This window comes from Heptranchias perlo, chromosome 9 (assembly GCF_035084215.1).
Source record: "Heptranchias perlo isolate sHepPer1 chromosome 9, sHepPer1.hap1, whole genome shotgun sequence".
NCBI classification, from domain to species: domain Eukaryota; kingdom Metazoa; phylum Chordata; class Chondrichthyes; order Hexanchiformes; family Hexanchidae; genus Heptranchias; species Heptranchias perlo.
The window spans coordinates 89,345,254-89,364,648 of NC_090333.1; positions in this window are offsets into that span (position 1 = coordinate 89,345,254).

Sequence of the window (19,395 nt, forward strand, 5' to 3'; positions counted from 1 at the left end):
GGGGTTTGGGAAGATGAGTTCCATGTCTGTCAGACCCACATTTCCAGCCATGCTTTATTTTAAGTGCACCTATTAAATATTTTAGATTTTAAAATTTAAAAAACCTCCTTGGTGCTCCCTATTTTTATAAGTTGCTTGCTGCTTTTTTTGTGGGGGGGCAAAAGGGGAACAAAAAGTTATTTAACCATCTACTTCACTGATCAAGTTTAGATTTAAGGTATTTGCAAGATATATTCTCTGGGTTTTCTTTTCTTGGCATTTATATCTTTTTTTGTCTGTGGTAATGTAAAGCGTGTCACTCCTGAATGTTAGGTTGTATGGTGTGGGCAGGAGGGTAGTTACACCCTCTTGTGTTCGTATTCTCACTCAACTCTTGAGCTTCTTGTCACTTATACCTGCCACTTTTGGTTGGCCCACGCTTTACCTTACCACCTGGCTTCTTTTTCTTGCCGATCTCTTCTTAGTAATTTCTTGATCCGTAATCCTTTGATCCCCCTCTGGGGTTATAATCAGTTCCTGGGTTTTGCCAATTTATGGTCTCTATGTCGTATTTAGTTATTATTATTGGTGTTGGAACCCTACCCTTTATTTTACGTAGTGTTAGGGTTATGTTGTATTGAGGTTGGGGGGTTCAGGTTAGGGTTAGGGTTGCTGCACTGGGGTTAGTGTTGGGGTTAGGTGAGGGTCAGGGTCGCAGTTAGGTTCAGGGCTATATTGGGGTTAGGTTGGGGTGCATCAGGGTTAGGTGTTTAGGGGTGGGGTGGGGTTAGGGTTAAGTTTTAGGGGTAGGGTTGGGTGCATCAGGGTTAGGGTTAGGTGTTTAGGGGTAGGGTAGGGTGCATCAGGGTTAGGGTTAGGTGTTTAGGGGTAGGGTAGGGTGCATCAGGGTTAGGGTCCACGGTCAGAGTTGTGATTAGATTCAGGGCTGGGGGGTTGGAGTTATGGGTTAGGGTTGCATTAGGGGTAGGGTTAAGTGAGGGTCAGGGTTTAGGAGTAGGGTGAGGTGTGTTAGGCTTAGATTTTAGGGGTGGGGTGGGAGATTAGGTTTGCTGTATTAGAGTTACGGTTAGGCTTTAGGGGTAGAGTGGGGTGCATTTGGAGTTAGGATTTGGGATATGGATGGGGTCTGTTTGTAGTTAGGGTTGGGCTTTGGTCAGTTTGTTGTGGGCAGTGTGGGGTTTAGTGGTTTTGGTTAGCTTAAACAGTAGGGGTTAGCTCTGTTTATTGTGATTAGGGTAGGGTGTGGTTGCGGTTTGAGAGGTTTATCAAGTTGGGGTTGGGATTTGTGGTAATTAAGGTCGGGGCAGTTTTGTTTTTTGATGTTGGATTTCCCCCATTTTAGATCTGATTTAAGCCCTTTGGTAACTGAGTTTGTTGGGTTGTTATCCAGTGTTTTTCCTTCCTCTTCCTTTGTGAGGTTGTCCAGTTCATGTTGGTCTCCAACCCCATAAATTCCAGGGATTCAAGACCATGCTCCATGAAGTGTCGGGAGGTAGGTTTGTATACATCCTTTGTTCTAATAGCACTGAGGTGCCCTGTGAGCCTCATCCTTAGACTATTCCCTGTTTCTCCTACATACAAGATGTGGCATTGTTTGCATCGAATTGCATATACAGCATTGTGCTGTTCACATGCAATTCTTTGTTTAATTAGGGCTGCTTTTCCTGTGTGTCTATTTTGTATCATTTTGCGGATTATTAGGTATTTACACGTCCCACATTTTGGGTTTGTGCAGTTCTGGGTTGTCTGTTTTCTTATCCTACTCCGAACCAGCATGTCCCGAAGGTTCCGAGTTCTTTTGTATGCTGACGTTATGTGGTATCGACTAAGTGTGTCAACATCCTCTTTTAGTTTCCCAAATTGGGTTTTAATCACTCCGTGTATTAGTTTGGTCGTTGTATCGTATGTCGTTATCAGTGGTAGTCTTGCTACTTCTCTGTTTGGCCGTGGGCTATTCAGTCCCCTCAGGAAATCAGACTTAAGGTGCCTGAGGAACCTTTTTGTGTAACCTCTCTGTCTCAGTGCAGTAAATAGGGTTGTGGTGGCTTCCCTAAAGTCCTCTCCGTTTGTGCATATGCGGTGAAAACGTGTCAGTTGTGACTTCACCAGCCCCCGAAAGGTATGTTTTGGATGGTGGCTGTTTATGTGCAGGAGTGTGTGTGTGTCTGTTTCTTTAAAGAATACCTTTGTTGCTAGCTTGTGGCTGTTATTCTCCTGTTGTAATTTAAATACTGTGGTGTCCAGGAAATCCACACTTTCTCTATGTGTTGTAACTTTAAGTTTAATAGATTGGTGGTGACTGTTGAGAATACCTACAAATTCTTGCAATTCTGTTTCTGTGTGAGTCCAGACTCCCCATATGTCATCCAGGTATCTGTAATAACACATCGGGAGCTTGGAACACTTTTCAAAGACTGTGTTTTCCCAGTCTGCCATGTATATGTTTGCGTAGGCCGGGGCAAATTTCTTGCCCATAGCCGTGCCCTTAATCTGTAGGTAGAATTGCTCCTGGAATTCAAAGTCATTTTTTGTTAGTCCTAGGTGTAATAGCTGGATTATGGCTGCATCTGGTCTGTGGGGTTGGGGGAACTTTCTAAGGATATTTTCCACTGCCTGTATGCCTCTGTCTGTTTCTATGTTTGTGTATAGGCTTTCAATGTCCATGGTAAAGAGTATTGCGTTCGGGGGTACGGTCAGTGAGTTCACTATTTCTATGAAGTGGTAAGTGTCTTTAATGTAGCTAGGGTGCTTCTGTGATCAGGGGTTTAGGAATGAGTCAATGTATTCTGCTATCCTGTAGGATTCACTACCACAGTCTGACACAATTGGTCTTCCTGGTGGTATTTCTCCTGGTACAGTCCATGTGTCAGGGTGCTTGTGTATTTTGGGTAGTATGTAGAATTTTCTGGGTTGTGGTTGTTCCCCCCTTAGGTATTCCACTTGTTTCTGATTTAAGTGTTTAGATTTCTTTAGTTCTGTTAAAATGTTTCCAATCTCTTTTCGTGTGTCCTGGTAAATTGGTCCTGCTAATTTAGTGTAGTGGGCTGTATTATTAAGCTGTCTGTGAGCTTCAAGTAGATACTGTTGCCTATCCATGATCACTATACTACTGCCCTTATCTGCTGGTTTTATGATTATATCTAGATTGTTTCTAAGTTCTATGATTGCCCGTCTCTCTCTTCCAGTGAGGTTTTGCTTGTCTGTCTGTTTAGGGATTTTTTCAATTTGTGATTGAGTCTGTTTAATAAAGTTTAGGATTTCTGGCTCTATTTTATTGTTTGGTGGGGTCCATTCTGATGGTGGTGTAAAAGGTTGCTTGTCTGTTTCTGAATCGCTAAAGTAATCGGTCAGTTTTACTCTCCTGTAAAACCTTTTCAGATCTTCCTGAATTTGTACTTTACAATGTTTTGGGGTTGGAACAAATGTAAGGCCCTTGTTTAAAACCCTCTCCTGTACCTCTGTGGGGTTAAAGAGTTGGGAAATATTAATAACAGTTTTTCCCAGGTTTAATCTACCCTTCTCTTGGGTTAATGTCCTTTTTAGTTTAAACACTTCATCCACTGGTTTATTATGTTATGGGCAGTGCTATCTGTCCAATGGATGTGGTCAGCCCCCACTTTAAAGGATCTAGCGTTAATTGCTGGTATGTAATTCTGTTTTTTTATGTGCTGGTTAATTCCTCTGATTGTATCCCTCTCCATTTCTGGAAGTAAGTTACTGAAGTTAATTTCCGGCACCCAGATCTGAGCATTTGGGAATGTGCTCTTAGCCAATTTAAGTAATGACTGCAGTTGCTTGGTTGCAGTCAGTGGTCTCTGCGTTCGATTATTAATGCCAACTGAGAGCACCACCTTTTTGGTCTCCGGACAGGGTTCCAATTTGTCCAGAATTGCTGTGACATGAATGAATTTAGCTCCTGGAAAGCTATCAATTTGGGTGGTGGGATTTGGGCATCTTTTTATCTTGGAGAGGTAAGAATCTCTTATTATTAAAATGGATTTTCTGGGTTCCAATTTCCAGGTAATGTTTTTTCGGCTGGTGTTGGGGTGCCTCGTCACTCTCTGTGCATCTTCCCCTTCAGAGTCAGGTTCTGCCCCTGTTGGTGTGTTTTCTGTTTCTATGTCTGCTACCCCTGCCTCCCCTATTGTGTTCCCTACCTCGGCTTCAGCTATTTCTGCCTCTCCTACTGTGTTATCTGTCTGGGCTCTCATTGTTCCTGTCCTCATTTCTGTGTCTATTGGGTTTACCTGTCCGGTCTGGTCGCTCCTTTGTTTCTGTGGAAGGGGTTGTTTTGTGACTCTGATCTCGGGCTCTAGAACTGCTGTATTTCTTGGGATGGTTGGTTTGGTACAGTCTTTCTTTTGTCTCTGTGGGAGCGGTTGGTACGTGACCCTGGTTTTGGGGTACAGGAATGTTGTGCATGGATTTGTCCCTGGTGTAGGAGGCGTTCTCCCTTCTGTTTGTTTTGGGTCTGAGGAATCCCTAGTGATTTGGTTTAATACGGTCTGATGTTGGTACCCCATGTCGTGCTGGGGTCGACGTGGCTCAGGCTCTTGAGAGCCAAGTGTGATGTCCAGGTCCCTAATGATGGCCACATTGGAAATCCTGGTCCTTGGCCTGTGGGGTGGGGTAGGGCTAGTCGCCGCCCTGGATGGCGGGGAAGGGGGGGTCACTGCCCTGGACCGCAAGGAAGTGGGGGTTTCGGTGGTCTGCTGGTGGTGTGATGAAGTCGGGGTAGCTGGCCCACGGGGTGGGGGGGGTCTGTCGGTGGCGTGACGAAGTCGTGGCAACTGGTGCAAGGGGTGGGGGGGTCTGCCGGTGGCGTGACGAAGTCGTGGCAGCTGGTCCCAGGGGTGAGGGGGTCTGTCGGTGGCGTGACGAAGTCATGGCAGCTGGCTCAAAGGGTGGGGGGGTGTGTTGGTGGTGTGACGAAGTCGTGGCAACTGGTGCAAGGGGTGGGGGGGTCTGCCGGTGGCGTGACGAAGTCGTGGCAGCTGGTCCAAGGGGTGAGGGGGTCTGTCGGTGGCGTGACGAAGTCATGGCAGCTGGCTCAAAGGGTGGGGGGGTGTGTTGGTGGTGTGACGAAGTCGTGGCAACTGGTGCAAGGGGTGGGGGTGTCTGCCGGTGGCGTGCTGAAGTCATGGCAGTTGGCTCAAAGGGTGGGGGGGTGTGTCGGTGGCGTGACGAGGTTGTGGCAGTTGGCTCACGGGGTGGGGGTGTCCGTCGGTGGTGTGACAAAGTCGTGGCAGCTGGCCCACGGGGTGGGGGGGGGGGTTTCAGTCCGTCTGCGGCATGAGGGGGCTGTGATCGCAGGCTGGTGGAACAAGGCTGCCCAGGTATTTGGCCTATGGCGTGTGGGCGTCCTAGTCCGTGTGCCGGTCCGCTGTTCTGTCCCCAATTGTGTGCTGGTCCCTTGCTCTGTCAACCGTGATGCTAATCCCACCACATGTCTCTTTGCCTCATCAATTGATTGAATTTTGATTTTATGTCTAAGACTCTTTTTAATCCAATTAGTGGCTTTCGCCATCATTTCTTCCAGGCGCTCTGTCACTGCAGCCTGAGCAAATTCATTTTCTAATTCTTCCAGGTTTGTTGTATAGTGCTCAATTAGAATCTGTCTGGTCTGTTTTGCCCAATTTTCTGAATTCAAAGCCAATTTGGTTAGGGTTTCCTGTGACGGTTTTGCCGGTTTTATAAAGCAGGTTAGTTTATCAGCTTGTTTTAAGATGCCCTTAGGGGGCTGATTCTGGCCCTTTAAGAATATTAGATGGTGGATTGTCTGGAAAATTCTATAAATTATTCTCACTGTTGTAGCAAATTCATCCCTGGCTACGGGGAGACACCTATGTGTACCAGGGTCTGACCTCATATGCGTACGGTTGTCAGACAACCTGCATGTGTTCCGCATAGTGTTAGCCATTCCCTGGGTGTAGAAGGGTGCAAAAGGTTTTAAAAGATGTTACGAGCTTCTATTTGGTAACAGAGGTCCCCGCTAGTAACTGTAATCTCACCCCACGGTGGCTCCCTGGCTCAGATGGTCTCCTGCCTGGGACTGCGTCCTCCAAACACTCCCCAGCTCAGCCGGCTGTCCCGCCTGGAAAGGCTCTTTTTCCACCGGTCTCACCTCCCCTCCGGTGGCTCTCTGGCTTCGATGGTTCTCTGCCTGCAACAGTACTATCCAAAAACTCTTTAGTTCAGTAAGTTCTCCGGCCTGGAATCTTTTTCTCTCCCCAAAAACTCTTTAGTTCAGTAAGTTCTCCGGCCTGGAATCTTTTTTTCTCCGACGTTTCGCTTATCCTTAAGCTTCATCAGGGAGAAAGGATTTTAACTTTGTTTACAGTTGCTTATCAGTCCGGAGCCTTGGACTGGCCCCTCCCCTGTGTGCTACTGTTGGCTGAAGTTTTGTTCCCGCCCACAAGCAGGCTAGCCTTGACCTGGGATTGGTTAGAATTTCTGTCCTGTATGTAATGAGTCCTGTCTCATGCAGGGCTGGCCCCGCCCCCTTCGCTCCACGTGTTCGTTATTTTTAAATTATATTTTTTTAACCTAATGTTTTAATGTTCCTTTAGTTTATCTTAGATGTTTGGGGTTATTTTTTTTGAGTCAATGTTTTAAAAAATATTGCTTTTTAACCTTTGAATCTGTTTTAATGCTCCAGGTCATTCTGGCGCCACGGAGTCTGACTGTCTCCGCTGACCCCGGGGCTTGATTACCTGTCCGCCTCACCTCATTTTTTAAATAAAAACATGATGCTACTTCTCCAAACCCCCACCTCCGGCTATGCCTTTTAATTATAAGGGTATTTTAAACAATTAATTAAACTTCCCACCGATTTCCTCCTTTTTAAACCCGATCGCTCGTTAAACGAAACTCAATCTCCCAGAATGCCTCACGCGTCGCTCGCTTTTCAGCGGCCGCGCAGAAAAAAAACCGATTTCCAAGGTCCGATTCCCCAAAAAAACTCCCGAATCCGCCGCCACCCACCCCCCCGGGGGGAGAGGAGGGGAAAAGAAAGGTCCCCCAGCCCCAAAAACCCAAAGTAAACGCTTTTATTTAAGAGCGTTGCCCTCGTGTTTGACCCGAGAGAACTCCATATCCCAGAATGCCTCACGCGGCGCTCGCTTTTCAGCGGCCGCGTGGAACAAAATTTTGATTTCCAAGGTCCGATTCCCCATAAAAACTCCCGTAACCGCTGCCACCCGCCCCCCAGGGGGAGAGGAGGGGGAAAGAAAGGTCCCCCAGCCCCAGAGAGACCAAGTAAACCCTTTTATTTACGGGTCTTGCCCTCGTGTTTGACCCGAGAGAACTCCATATCCCAGAATGCCTCACGCGGCGCTCGCTTTTCAGTCGCTGAGAAAAAAACCCGATTTCAAAGATAAAAATCACCCGGTGAACGCTCAAAATCTAAAGACTAGATAAAGTTATCGGATTCTCACCCGTGTCCCCAACTCCTCCAGATCCCCGGGGAAAGGGTTTCTTTTAAAAAAACCGAGGTCGATATCCAGCAGCTCCCTGCTGTCGCGTTCCCCGCAGCACCAGGCATCTCTTAAAGGGGCCGTCCCCGCAGCACCAGGCATCTCTTAAAGGGGCCGTCCCCGCATCAATGTCCAGAGACCGTGTCTATGGGAACTACAACTTTTAAAAAAAATATGTAATCTTTTGTGCCCTTATTGCTGTCCCAAACCTCGTGGGGGGGGGGTTTGGGAAGATGAGTTCCATGTCTGTCAGACCCACATTTCCAGCCATGCTTTATTTTAAGTGCACCTATTAAATATTTTAGATTTTAAAATTTAAAAAACCTCCTTGGTGCTCCCTATTTTTATAAGTTTCTTGCTGCTTTTTTTGTGGGGGGGCAAAAGGGGAACAAAAAGTTATTTAACCATCTACTTCACTGATCAAGTTTAGATTTAAGGTATTTGCAAGATATATTCTCTGGGTTTTCTTTTCTTGGCATTTATATCTTTTTTTGTCTGTGGTAATGTAAAGCGTGTCACTCCTGAATGTTAGGTTGTATGGTGTGGGCAGGAGGGTAGTTACACCCTCTTGTGTTCGTATTCTCACTCAACCCTTGAGCTTCTTGTCACTTATACCTGCCACTTTTGGTTGGCCCACGCTTTACCTTACCACCTGGCTTCTTTTTCTTGCCGATCTCTTCTTAGTAATTTCTTGATCCGTAATCCTTTGATCCCCCTCTGGGGTTATAATCAGTTCCTGGGTTTTGCCAATTTATGGTCTCTATGTCGTATTTAGTTATTATTATTGGTGTTGGAACCCTACCCTTTATTTTACGTAGTGTTAGGGTTATGTTGTATTGAGGTTGGGGGTTCAGGTTAGGGTTAGGGTTGCTGCACTGGGGTTAGTGTTGGGGTTAGGTGAGGGTCAGGGTCGCAGTTAGGTTCAGGGCTATATTGGGGTTAGGTTGGGGTGCATCAGGGTTAGGTGTTTAGGGGTGGGGTGGGGTTAGGGTTAAGTTTTAGGGGTAGGGTTGGGTGCATCAGGGTTAGGGTTAGGTGTTTAGGGGTAGGGTAGGGTGCATCAGGGTTAGGGTTAGGTGTTTAGGGGTAGGGTAGGGTGCATCAGGGTTAGGGTCCACGGTCAGAGTTGTGATTAGATTCAGGGCTGGGGGGTTGGAGTTATGGGTTAGGGTTGCATTAGGGGTAGGGTTAAGTGAGGGTCAGGGTTTAGGAGTAGGGTGGGGTGTGTTAGGCTTAGATTTTAGGGGTGGGGTGGGAGATTAGGTTTGCTGTATTAGAGTTACGGTTAGGCTTTAGGGGTAGAGTGGGGTGCATTTGGAGTTAGGATTTGGGATATGGATGGGGTCTGTTTGTAGTTAGGGTTGGGGCTTTGGTCTGTTTGTTGTGGGCAGTGTGGGGTTTAGTGGTTTTGGTTAGCTTAAACAGTAGGGGTTAGCTCTGTTTATTGTGATTAGGGTAGGGTGTGGTTGCGGTTTGAGAGGTTTATCAAGTTGGGGTTGGGATTTGTGGTAATTAAGGTCGGGGCAGTTTTGTTTTTTGATGTTGGATTTCCCCCATTTTAGATCTGATTTAAGCCCTTTGGTAACTGAGTTTGTTGGGTTGTTATCCAGTGTTTTTCCCTCCTCTTCCTTTGTGAGGTTGTCCAGTTCATGTTGGTCTCCAACCCCATAAATTCCAGGGATTCAAGACCATGCTCCATGAAGTGTCGGGAGGTAGGTTTGTATACATCCTTTGTTCTAATAGCACTGAGGTGCCCTGTGAGCCTCATCCTTAGACTATTCCCTGTTTCTCCTACATACAAGATGTGGCATTGTTTGCATCGAATTGCATATACAGCATTGTGCTGTTCACATGCAATTCTTTGTTTAATTATTGCTGCTTTTCCTGTGTGTCTATTTTGTATCATTTTGCGGATTATTAGGTATTTACACGTCCCACATTTTGGGTTTGTGCAGTTCTGGGTTGTCTGTTTTCTTATCCTACTCCGAACCAGCATGTCCCGAAGGTTCCGAGTTCTTTTGTATGCTGACGTTATGTGGTATCGACTAAGTGTGTCAACATCCTCTTTTAGTTTCCCAAATTGGGTTTTAATCACTCCGTGTATTAGTTTGGTCGTTGTATCGTATGTCGTTATCAGTGGTAGTCTTGCTACTTCTCTGTTTGGCCGTGGGCTATTCAGTCCCCTCAGGAAATCAGACTTAAGGTGCCTGAGGAACCTTTTTGTGTAACCTCTCTGTCTCAGTGCAGTAAATAGGGTTGTGGTGGCTTCCCTAAAGTCCTCTCCGTTTGTGCATATGCGGTGAAAACGTGTCAGTTGTGACTTCACCAGCCCCCGAAAGGTATGTTTTGGATGGTGGCTGTTTATGTGCAGGAGTGTGTGTGTGTCTGTTTCTTTAAAGAATACCTTTGTTGCTAGCTTGTGGCTGTTATTCTCCTGTTGTAATTTAAATACTGTGGTGTCCAGGAAATCCACACTTTCTCTATGTGTTGTAACTTTAAGTTTAATAGATTGGTGGTGACTGTTGAGAATATCTACAAATTCGCACCCGTGATATGCTCCTCCTGCAAGATGTGGGAAGTCATGGACACTACCAGTGTCCCTGCCGACCATGTGTGCGGGAAGTGTGTCCACCTGCAGCTCCTGACCGATCGTATCTCGGAGCTGGAGCTGCGGGTGGACTCACTGTGGAGCATCCGCGATGCAGAGAAACTCGTGGATAGCACGTTTAGCGAGTTGGTCACACCGCAGGTAAAGGGTATACAGGCAGGAAGTGAATGGGTGACCACCAGGAAGAGTAAGAGATGCAGGCAGGTAGTGCAGGGGTCCCCTGTGGCCATCCCCCTCTCAAACAGATATGCCACTTTGGATGCTGTTGGGGGGGATGACTTATCAGGGGAAGGCAGCAGCAGCCAACTTCCTGGCACCACGGGTAGCTCTGCTGCACAGGCTGGGAGGAAAAAGAGTGGCAGAGCTATAGTGATAGGGGACTCAATTGTAAGGGGAATAGACAGGCGTTTCTGCGGCCGCAACCGAGACTCCAGGATGGTGTGTTGCCTCCCTGGTGCAAGGATCAAGTATGTCTCGGAGCGGCTACAGAACATTTTGGAGGGGGAGGGCGAACAGCCAGCTGTCGTGGTGCACATAGGCACCAACGATATAGGTAAAAAAGGGGATGAGGGCCTAAAAGCAGAATATAGGGAGTTAGGAGGTAAATTAAAAAATAGGACCTCAAAGGTAGTAATCTCAGGATTGCTGCCAGTGCCACGTGCTAGTCAGAGTAGAAATAGGAGGATATTTCAAATGAATACGTGGCTAGAGGAATGGTGCAAGGGGGAGGGATTCAAATTCCTGGGACACTGGAAACGGTTCTGGGGGAGGTGGGACCAGTACAAACCGGATGGTCTGCACCTGGGCAGGGCCGGGACCGCTGTCCTCGGAGGAGTGTTTGCTAGTGCTGTTGGGGAGGGTTTAAACTAAAGTGGCAGGGGGTTGGGAACCTGAGCAGGGAGAGAGAGGAAAGTGTAACAGGAAGGGACAGAAGGTATGGAGTAATAGGTAAAGTGTTAAAAAAGGAAAAAGCAGGAACTAAGCGTCACAAAACAGATTTGAAAGTTCTTTATCTGAATGCACGTAGCATTCGTAATAAAATGGACGAGTTAACGGCACAAATAACTACGTATGGGTATGATCTTGTGGCCATTAGAGAAACATGGCTGCAGGGTGACAACGACTGGGAATTAAATATGCCAGGGTATTTAACAATCAGGAAGGACAGGCAGGAAGGAAGGGGAGGTGGGGTGGCTATGTTAATCAAGGAAGGAATCACTGTAATACAGAGAAATGATATTGGGACAAAGCATCAAGATAATGAAACAGTTTGGGTGGAGATAAGGAATAATAAGGGAAAAAAAACATTAGTGGGCGTAGTATATAGGCCTCCTAATAGTTGCAACTCTGCTGGAAGAAGTATTAATCAGGAAATAGTCGGGGCATGTAATAAGGGAACAGCCATAATTATGGGGGATTTTAATTATCATATTAACTGGACAAATCAAATTGGGCAGAGCAGCCTTGAGGACGAGTTCATTGAGTGCATCAGGGATGGATTTCTTGAGCAGTATGTAACTGATCCTACAAGGGGGCAGGCAACCTTGGACCTGGTCCTGTGTAATGAGTCAGGATTAATTAATAATGTCCTAGTTAAGGATCCCCTTGGAACGAGCGACCACAACAGGGTTGAATTCCATATCCAATTAGAGGGTGAGAAGGTTGATTCTCAAACAAGCGTACTGAGCTTGAATAAAGGAGACTATGATGGTATGAGAGCGGAATTGATTAAAGTGGACTGGGAAAATAGATTAAAGGGTAAGACGGTACATGAGCAGTAGTGTTCATTTAGGGAGTTATTTTACAACTTTCAAAATAAATATATTCCACTGAGGAAAAAGGGTGTAAAAGAAATGACAGCCATCCGTGGCTAAGTAAAGAAATCAAGGATAGTATCCGACTAAAAACAAGGACATATAAGGTAGCCAAACTTAGTGGGAGGATAGAAGATTGGGAATTCTTCAAAAGACAGCAAAAAGTAACTAAAGGATTGATTAAGAAAGGGAAGTTAGATTATGAAAAGAAATTAGCAAAAAATATAAAAACAGATAGCAAGAGTTTCTATAGTTATATAAAAAGAAAAAGGGTGGCTAAGGCAAACATAGGTCCCTTAGAGGATGAGACCGGGAAATTAATGGTGGGAAACATGGAGATGGCAAAAATGCTGAACAAATATTTTGTTTCAGTCTTTACAGTAGAGGACACTAAGAATATCCCAACACTGGACAAACAGGGGACTCTCGGGGGGGAGGAGCTAAATACGATTAAAATCACTCAGGAGATGGTACTCAGTAAAATAATGGGACTCAAGGCGGATAAATCCCCTGGACCTGATGGCTTCCATCCTAGGGTCTTGAGGGAAGTGGCAGTAGGGATTGTGGATGCTTTGGTGATAGTTTTCCAAAATTCCCTGGACTCAGGAGAGGTCCCGGCAGATTGGAAAACTGCTAATGTAACACCGTTATTTAAAAAGGGTAGTAGGCAGAAGGCTGGAAATTATAGGCCAGTTAGCTTAACATCTGTGGTGGGTAAAATTTTGGAGTCTATTATTAAGGAGACAGTAACGGAACATTTAGATAAGCATAATTTAATAGGACAAAGTCAGCATGGCTTTATGAAGGGGAAGTCATGTCTGACAAATTTGCTTGAGTTCTTCGAGGATATAACGTATAGGGTGGATAAAGGGGAACCAGTGGACATAGTGTATTTAGACTTCCAGAAGGCATTCGACAAGGTGCCACATAAAAGATTATTACTTAAGATAAAAAATCAAGGGATTGGGGGTAATATTCTGGCATGGGTGGAGGATTGGTTATCGAACAGTAAGCAGAGAGTTGGGATAAATGGTTCATTTTCGGACTGGCAACCAGTAACCAGTGGTGTTCCACAGGGGTCGGTGCTGGGTCCCCAACTCTTTACAATCTATATTAACGATTTGGAGGAGGGGACCGAGTGCAACATATCAAAATTTGCAGATGATACAAAGATGGGAGGGAAAGTAGAGAGTGAGGAGGACATAAAAAACCTGCAAGGGGATATAGACAGGCTGGGTGAGTGGGCGGAGATTTGGCAGATGCAATATAATATTGGAAAATGTGAGGTTATGCACTTTGGCAGGAAAAATCAGAGAGCAAGTTATTTTCTTAATGGCGAGAGACTGGAAAGTACTGCAGTACAAAGGGATCTGGGGGTCCTAGTGCAAGAAAATCAAAAAGTTGGTATGCAGGTGCAGCAGGTGATCAAAAAAGCCAACGGAATGTTGGCTTTTATTGCTAGGGGGATAGAATATAAAAACAAGGAGGTATTGCTGCAGTTATATAAGGTATTGGTGAGACCGCACCTGGAATACTGCATACAGTTTTGGTTTCCATACTTAAGAAAAGACATACTTGCTCTCGAGGCAGTACAAAGAAGGTTCACTCGGTTAATCCCGGGGATGAGGGGGCGGACATATGAGGAGAGGTTGAGTAGATTGGGACTCTACTCATTGGAGTTCAGAAGAATGAGAGGCGATCTTATTGAAACATATAAGATTGTGAAGGGTCTTGATCGGGTGGATGCAGTAAGGATGTTCCCAAAGATGGGTGAAACTAGAACTAGGGGGCATAATCTTAGAATAAGGGGCTGCTCTTTCAAAACTGAGATGAGGAGAAACTTCTTCACTCAGAGGGTGGTAGGTCTGTGGAATTTGCTGCCCCAGGAAGCTGTGGAAGCTACATCATTAGATAAATTTAAAACAGAAATAGACAGTTTCCTAGAAGTAAAGGGAATTAGGGGTTATGGGGAGCGGGCAGGAAATTGGACATGAAGCTGAGTTCGGATCGGTCAATGCCCTGTGGGTGGCGGAGAGGGCCCAGGGGCTATGTGGCCGGGTCCTGCTCCGACTTCTTGTGTTCTTCAGAATTGTGGTTGGGATCAGATCAGCCATGATCTTATTGAATGGCGGAGCAGGCTCGAGGGGCCGATTGGCCTACTCCTGCTCCAATTTCTTATGTTCTTATGTTCTTATGTTCTTGCAATTCTGTTTCTGTGTGAGTCCAGACTCCCCATATGTCATCCAGGTATCTGTAATAACACATCGGGAGCTTGGAACACTTTTCAAAGACTGTGTTTTCCCAGTCTGCCATGTATATGTTTGCGTAGGCCGGGGCAAATTTCTTGCCCATAGCCGTGCCCTTAATCTGTAGGTAGAATTGCTCCTGGAATTCAAAGTCATTTTTTGTTAGTCCTAGGTGTAATAGCTGGATTATGGCTGCATCTGGTCTGTGGGGTTGGGGGAACTTTCTAAGGATATTTTCCACTGCCTGTATGCCTCTGTCTGTTTCTATGTTTGTGTATAGGCTTTCAATGTCCATGGTAAAGAGTATTGCGTTCGGGGGTACGGTCAGTGAGTTCACTATTTCTATGAAGTGGTAAGTGTCTTTAATGTAGCTAGGGTGCTTCTGTGATAAGGGGTTTAGGAATGAGTCAATGTATTCTGCTATCCTGTAGGATTCACTACCACAGTCTGACACAATGGGTCTTCCTGGTGGGATTTCTCCTGGTACAGTCCATGTGTCAGGGTGCTTGTGTATTTTGGGTAGTATGTAGAATTTTCTGGGTTGTGGTTGTTCCCCCCTTAGGTATTCCACTTGTTTCTGATTCAAGTGTTTAGATTTCTTTAGTTCTGTTAAAATGTTTCCAATCTCTTTTCGTGTGTCCTGGTAAATTGGTCCTGCTAATTTCGTGTAGTGGGCTGTATTATTAAGCTGTCTGTGAGCTTCAAGTAGATACTGTTGCCTATCCATGATCACTATACTACTGCCCTTATCTGCTGGTTTTATGATTATATCTAGATTGTTTCTAAGTTCTATGATTGCCCGTCTCTCTCTTCCAGTGAGGTTTTGCTTGTCTGTCTGTTTAGGGATTTTTTCAATTTGTGATTGAGTCTGTTTAATAAAGTTTAGGATTTCTGGCTCTATTTTATTGTTTGGTGGGGTCCATTCTGATGGTGGTGTAAAAGGTTGCTTGTCTGTTTCTGAATCGCTAAAGTAATCGGTCAGTTTTACTCTCCTGTAAAACCTTTTCAGATCTTCCTGAATTTGTACTTTACAATGTTTTGGGGTTGGAACAAATGTAAGGCCCTTGTTTAAAACCCTCTCCTGTACCTCTGTGGGGTTAAAGAGTTGGGAAATATTAATAACAGTTTTTCCCAGGTGTAATCTACCCTTCTCTTGGGTTAATGTCCTTTTTAGTTTAAAGACTTCATCCACTGGTTTATTATGTTATGGGCAGTGCTATCTGTCCAATGGATGTGGTCAGCCCCCACTTTAAAGGATCTAGCATTAATTGCTGGTATGTAATTCTGTTTTTTTATATGCTGGTTAATTCCTCTGATTGTATCCCTCTCCGTTTCTGGAAGTAAGTTACTGAAGTTAATTTCCGGCACCCAGATCTGAGCATTTGGGAATGTGCTCTTAGCCAATTTAAGTAATGACTGCAGTTGCTTGGTTGCAGTCAGTGGTCTCTGCGTTCGATTATTAATGCCAACTGAGAGCACCACCTTTTTGGTCTCCGGACAGGGTTCCAATTTGTCCAGAATTGCTGTGACATGAATGAATTTAGCTCCTGGAAAGCTATCAATTTGGGTGGTGGGATTTGGGCATCTTTTTATCTTGGAGAGGTTGGAATCTCCTATTATTAAAATGGATTTTCTGGGTTCCAATTTCCAGGTAATGTTTTTTCGGCTGGTGTTGGGGTGCCTCGTCACTCTCTGTGCATCTTCCCCTTCAGAGTCAGGTTCTGCCCCTGTTGGTGTGTTTTCTGTTTCTATGTCTGCTACCCCTGCCTCCCCTATTGTGTTCCCTACCTCGGCTTCAGCTATTTCTGCCTCTCCTACTGTGTTGTCTGTCTGGGCTCTCATTGTTCCTGTCCTCATTTCTGTGTCTATTGGGTTTACCTGTCCGGTCTGGTCGCTCCTTTGTTTCTGTGGAAGGGGTTGTTTTGTGACACTGATCTCGGGCTCTAGAACTGCTGTATTTCTTGGGATGGTTGGTTTGGTACAGTCTTTCTTTTGTCTCTGTGGGAGCGGTTGGTACGTGACCCTGGTTTTGGGGTACAGGAATGTTGTGCATGGATTTGTCCCTGGTGTAGGAGGGGTTCTCCCTTCTGTTTGTTTTGGGTCTGAGGAATCCCTAGTGATTTGGTTTAATACGGTCTGATGTTGGTTCCCCATGTAGTGCTGGGGTCTACGTGGCTCAGGCTCTTGAGAGCCAAGTGTGATGTCCAGGTCCCTAATGATGGCCACATTGGAAATCCTGGTCCTTGGCCTGTGGGGTGGGGTAGGGCTAGTCGCCGCCCTGGATGGCGGGGAAGGGGGGTCACTGCCCTGGACCGCAAGGAAGGGGGGGTTTCAGTGGTCTGCTGGTGGTGTGATGAAGTTGGGGTAGCTGGCCCACGGGGTGGGGGGGTCTGTCGGTGGCGTGACGAAGTCATGGCAGCTGGCTCAAAGGGTGGGGGTGTGTGTTGGTGGTGTGACGAAGTCGTGGCAACTGGTGCAAGGGGTGGGGGGGTCCATCGGTGGCATGACGAAGTCATGGCAGCTGGCTCCAAGGGTGGGGGGGTGTGTTGGTGGTGTGACGAAGTCGTGGCAACTGGTGCAAGGGGTGGGGGGGTCTGCCGGTGGCGTGCTGAAGTCATGGCAGCTGGCTCAAAGGGTGGGGGGGTGTGTCGGTGGCTTGACGAGGTTGTGGCAGTTGGCTCACGGGGTGGGGGTGTCCGTCGGTGGCGTGACAAAGTCGTGGCAGCTGGCCCACGGGGTGGGGGGGGGTTTTCAGTCCGTCTGCGGCATGAGGGGGCTGTGATCGCAGGCTGGTGGAACAAGGCTGCCCAGGTATTTGGCCTATGGCGTGGGGGCGTCCTAGTCCGTGTGCCGGTCCGCTGTTCTGTCCTCAATTGTGTGCTGGTCCCTTGCTCTGTCAACCGTGATGCTAATCCCACCACATGTCTCTTTGCCTCATCAATTGATTGAATTTTGAATTTATGTCTAAGACTCTTTTTAATCCAATTAGTGGCTTTCGTCATCATTTCTTCCAGGCGCTCTGTCACTGCAGCCTGAGCAAATTCATTTTCTAATTCTTCCAGGTTTGTTGTATAGTGCTCAATTAGAATCTGTCTGGTCTGTTTTGCCCAATTTTCTGAATTCAAAGCCAATTTGGTTAGGGTTTCCTGTGACGGTTTTGCCGGTTTTATAAAGCAGGTTAGTTTATCAGCTTGTTTTAAGATGCCCTTAGGGGGCTGATTCTGGCCCTTTAAGAATATTAGATGGTGGATTGTCTGGAAAATTCTATAAATTATTCTCACTGTTGTAGCAAATTCATCCCTGGCTACGGGGAGACACCTATGTGTACCAGGGTCCGACCTCATATGCGTACGGTTGTCAGACAACCTGCATGTGTTCCGCATAGTGTTAGCCATTCCCTGGGTGTAGAAAGGTGCAAAAGGTTTTAAAAGATGTTACTAGCTTCTATTTGGTGATAGAGGTCCCCGCTAGTAACTGTAATCTCACCCCACGGTGGCTCCCTGGCTCAGATGGTCTCCTGCCTGGGACTGCGTCCTCCAAACACTCCCCAGCTCAGCCGGCTGTCCCGCCTGGAAAGGCTCTTTTTCCACCGGTCTCACCTCCCCTCCGGTGGCTCTCTGGCTTCGATGGTTCTCTGCCTGCAACAGTACTATCCAAAAACTCTTTCGTTCAGTAAGTTCTCCGGCCTGGAATCTTTTTTTCTCCGACGTTTCGCTTATCCTTAAGCTTCATCAGGGAGAAAGGATTTTAACTTTGTTTACAGTTGCTTATAAGTCCGGAGCCTTGGACTGGCCCCTCCCCTGTGTGCTACTGTTGGCTGAAGTTTTGTTCCCGCCCACAAGCAGGCTAGCCTTGACCTGGGATTGGTTAGAATTTCTGTCCTGTATGTAATGAGTCCTGTCTCATGCAGGGCTGGCCCCGCCCCCTTCGCTCCACGTGTTCGTTATTTTTAAATTATATTTTTTTAACCTAATGTTTTAATGTTCCTTTAGTTTATCTTAGATGTTTGGGGTTATTTTTTTTGAGGTAATGTTTTTTAAAAATATTGCTTTTTAACCTTTGAATCTGTTTTAATGCTCCAGGTCATTCTGGCGCCACGGAGTCTGACTGTCTGCTGACCCCGGGGCTTGATTACCTGTCCGCCTCACCTCATTTTTTAAGATAAAAACATGAAGCTACTTCTCCAAACCCCCACCTCCGGCTATGCCTTTTAATTATGAGGGTATTTTAAACAATTAATTAAACTTCCCACCGATTTGCTCCTTTTTAAACCCGATCGCTCGTTAAACGAAACTCAATCTCCCAGAATGCCTCACGCGTCGCTCGCTTTTCAGCGGCCGCGCAGAAAAAAACCGATTTCCAAGGTCCGATTCCCCAAAAAAAACTCCCGAATCCGCCGCCACCCACCCCCCCGGGGGGAGAGGAGGGGGAAAGAAAGGTCCCCCAGCCCCAAAAAACCAAAGTAAACCCTTTTATTTAAGAGCGTTGCCCTCGTGTTTGACCCGAGAGAACTCCATATCCCAGAATGCCTCACGCGGCGCTCGCTTTTCAGTCGCTGAGAAAAAAACCCGATTTCAAAAATAAAAATCACCCGGTGAACGCTCAAAATCTAAAGACTAGATAAAGTTATCGGATTCTCACCCGTGTCCCCAACTCCTCCAGATCCCCGGGGAAAGGGTTTCTTTTAAAAAAACCGAGGTCGATATCCAGCAGCTCCCTGCTGTCGCGTTCCCCGCAGCACCAGGCATCTCTTAAAGGGGCCGTCCCCGCAGCACCAGGCATCTCTTAAAGGGGCCGTCCCCGCAACCATGTCCAGAGACCGTGTCTATGGGAACTACAACTTTTTTTAAAAATATGTAATCTTTTGTGCCCTTATTGCTGTCCCAAACCTCGTGGGGGGGGGGGGGGGGGGTTTGGGAAGATGAGTTCCATGTCTGTCAGACCCACATTTCCAGCCATGCTTTATTTTAAGTGCACCTTTTAAATATTTTAGATTTTAAAATTTAAAAAAACCTCCTTGGTGCTCCCTATTTTTATAAGTTGCTTGCTGCTTTTTTTGTGGGGGGGCAAAAGGGGAACAAAAAGTTATTTAACCATCTACCTCACTGATCAAGTTTAGATTTAAGGTATTTGCAAGATATATTCTCTGGGTTTTCTTTTCTTGGCATTTATATCTTTTTTTGTCTGTGGTAATGCAAAGCGTGTCACTCCTGAATGTTAGGTTGTATGGTGTGGGCAGGAGGGTAGTTACA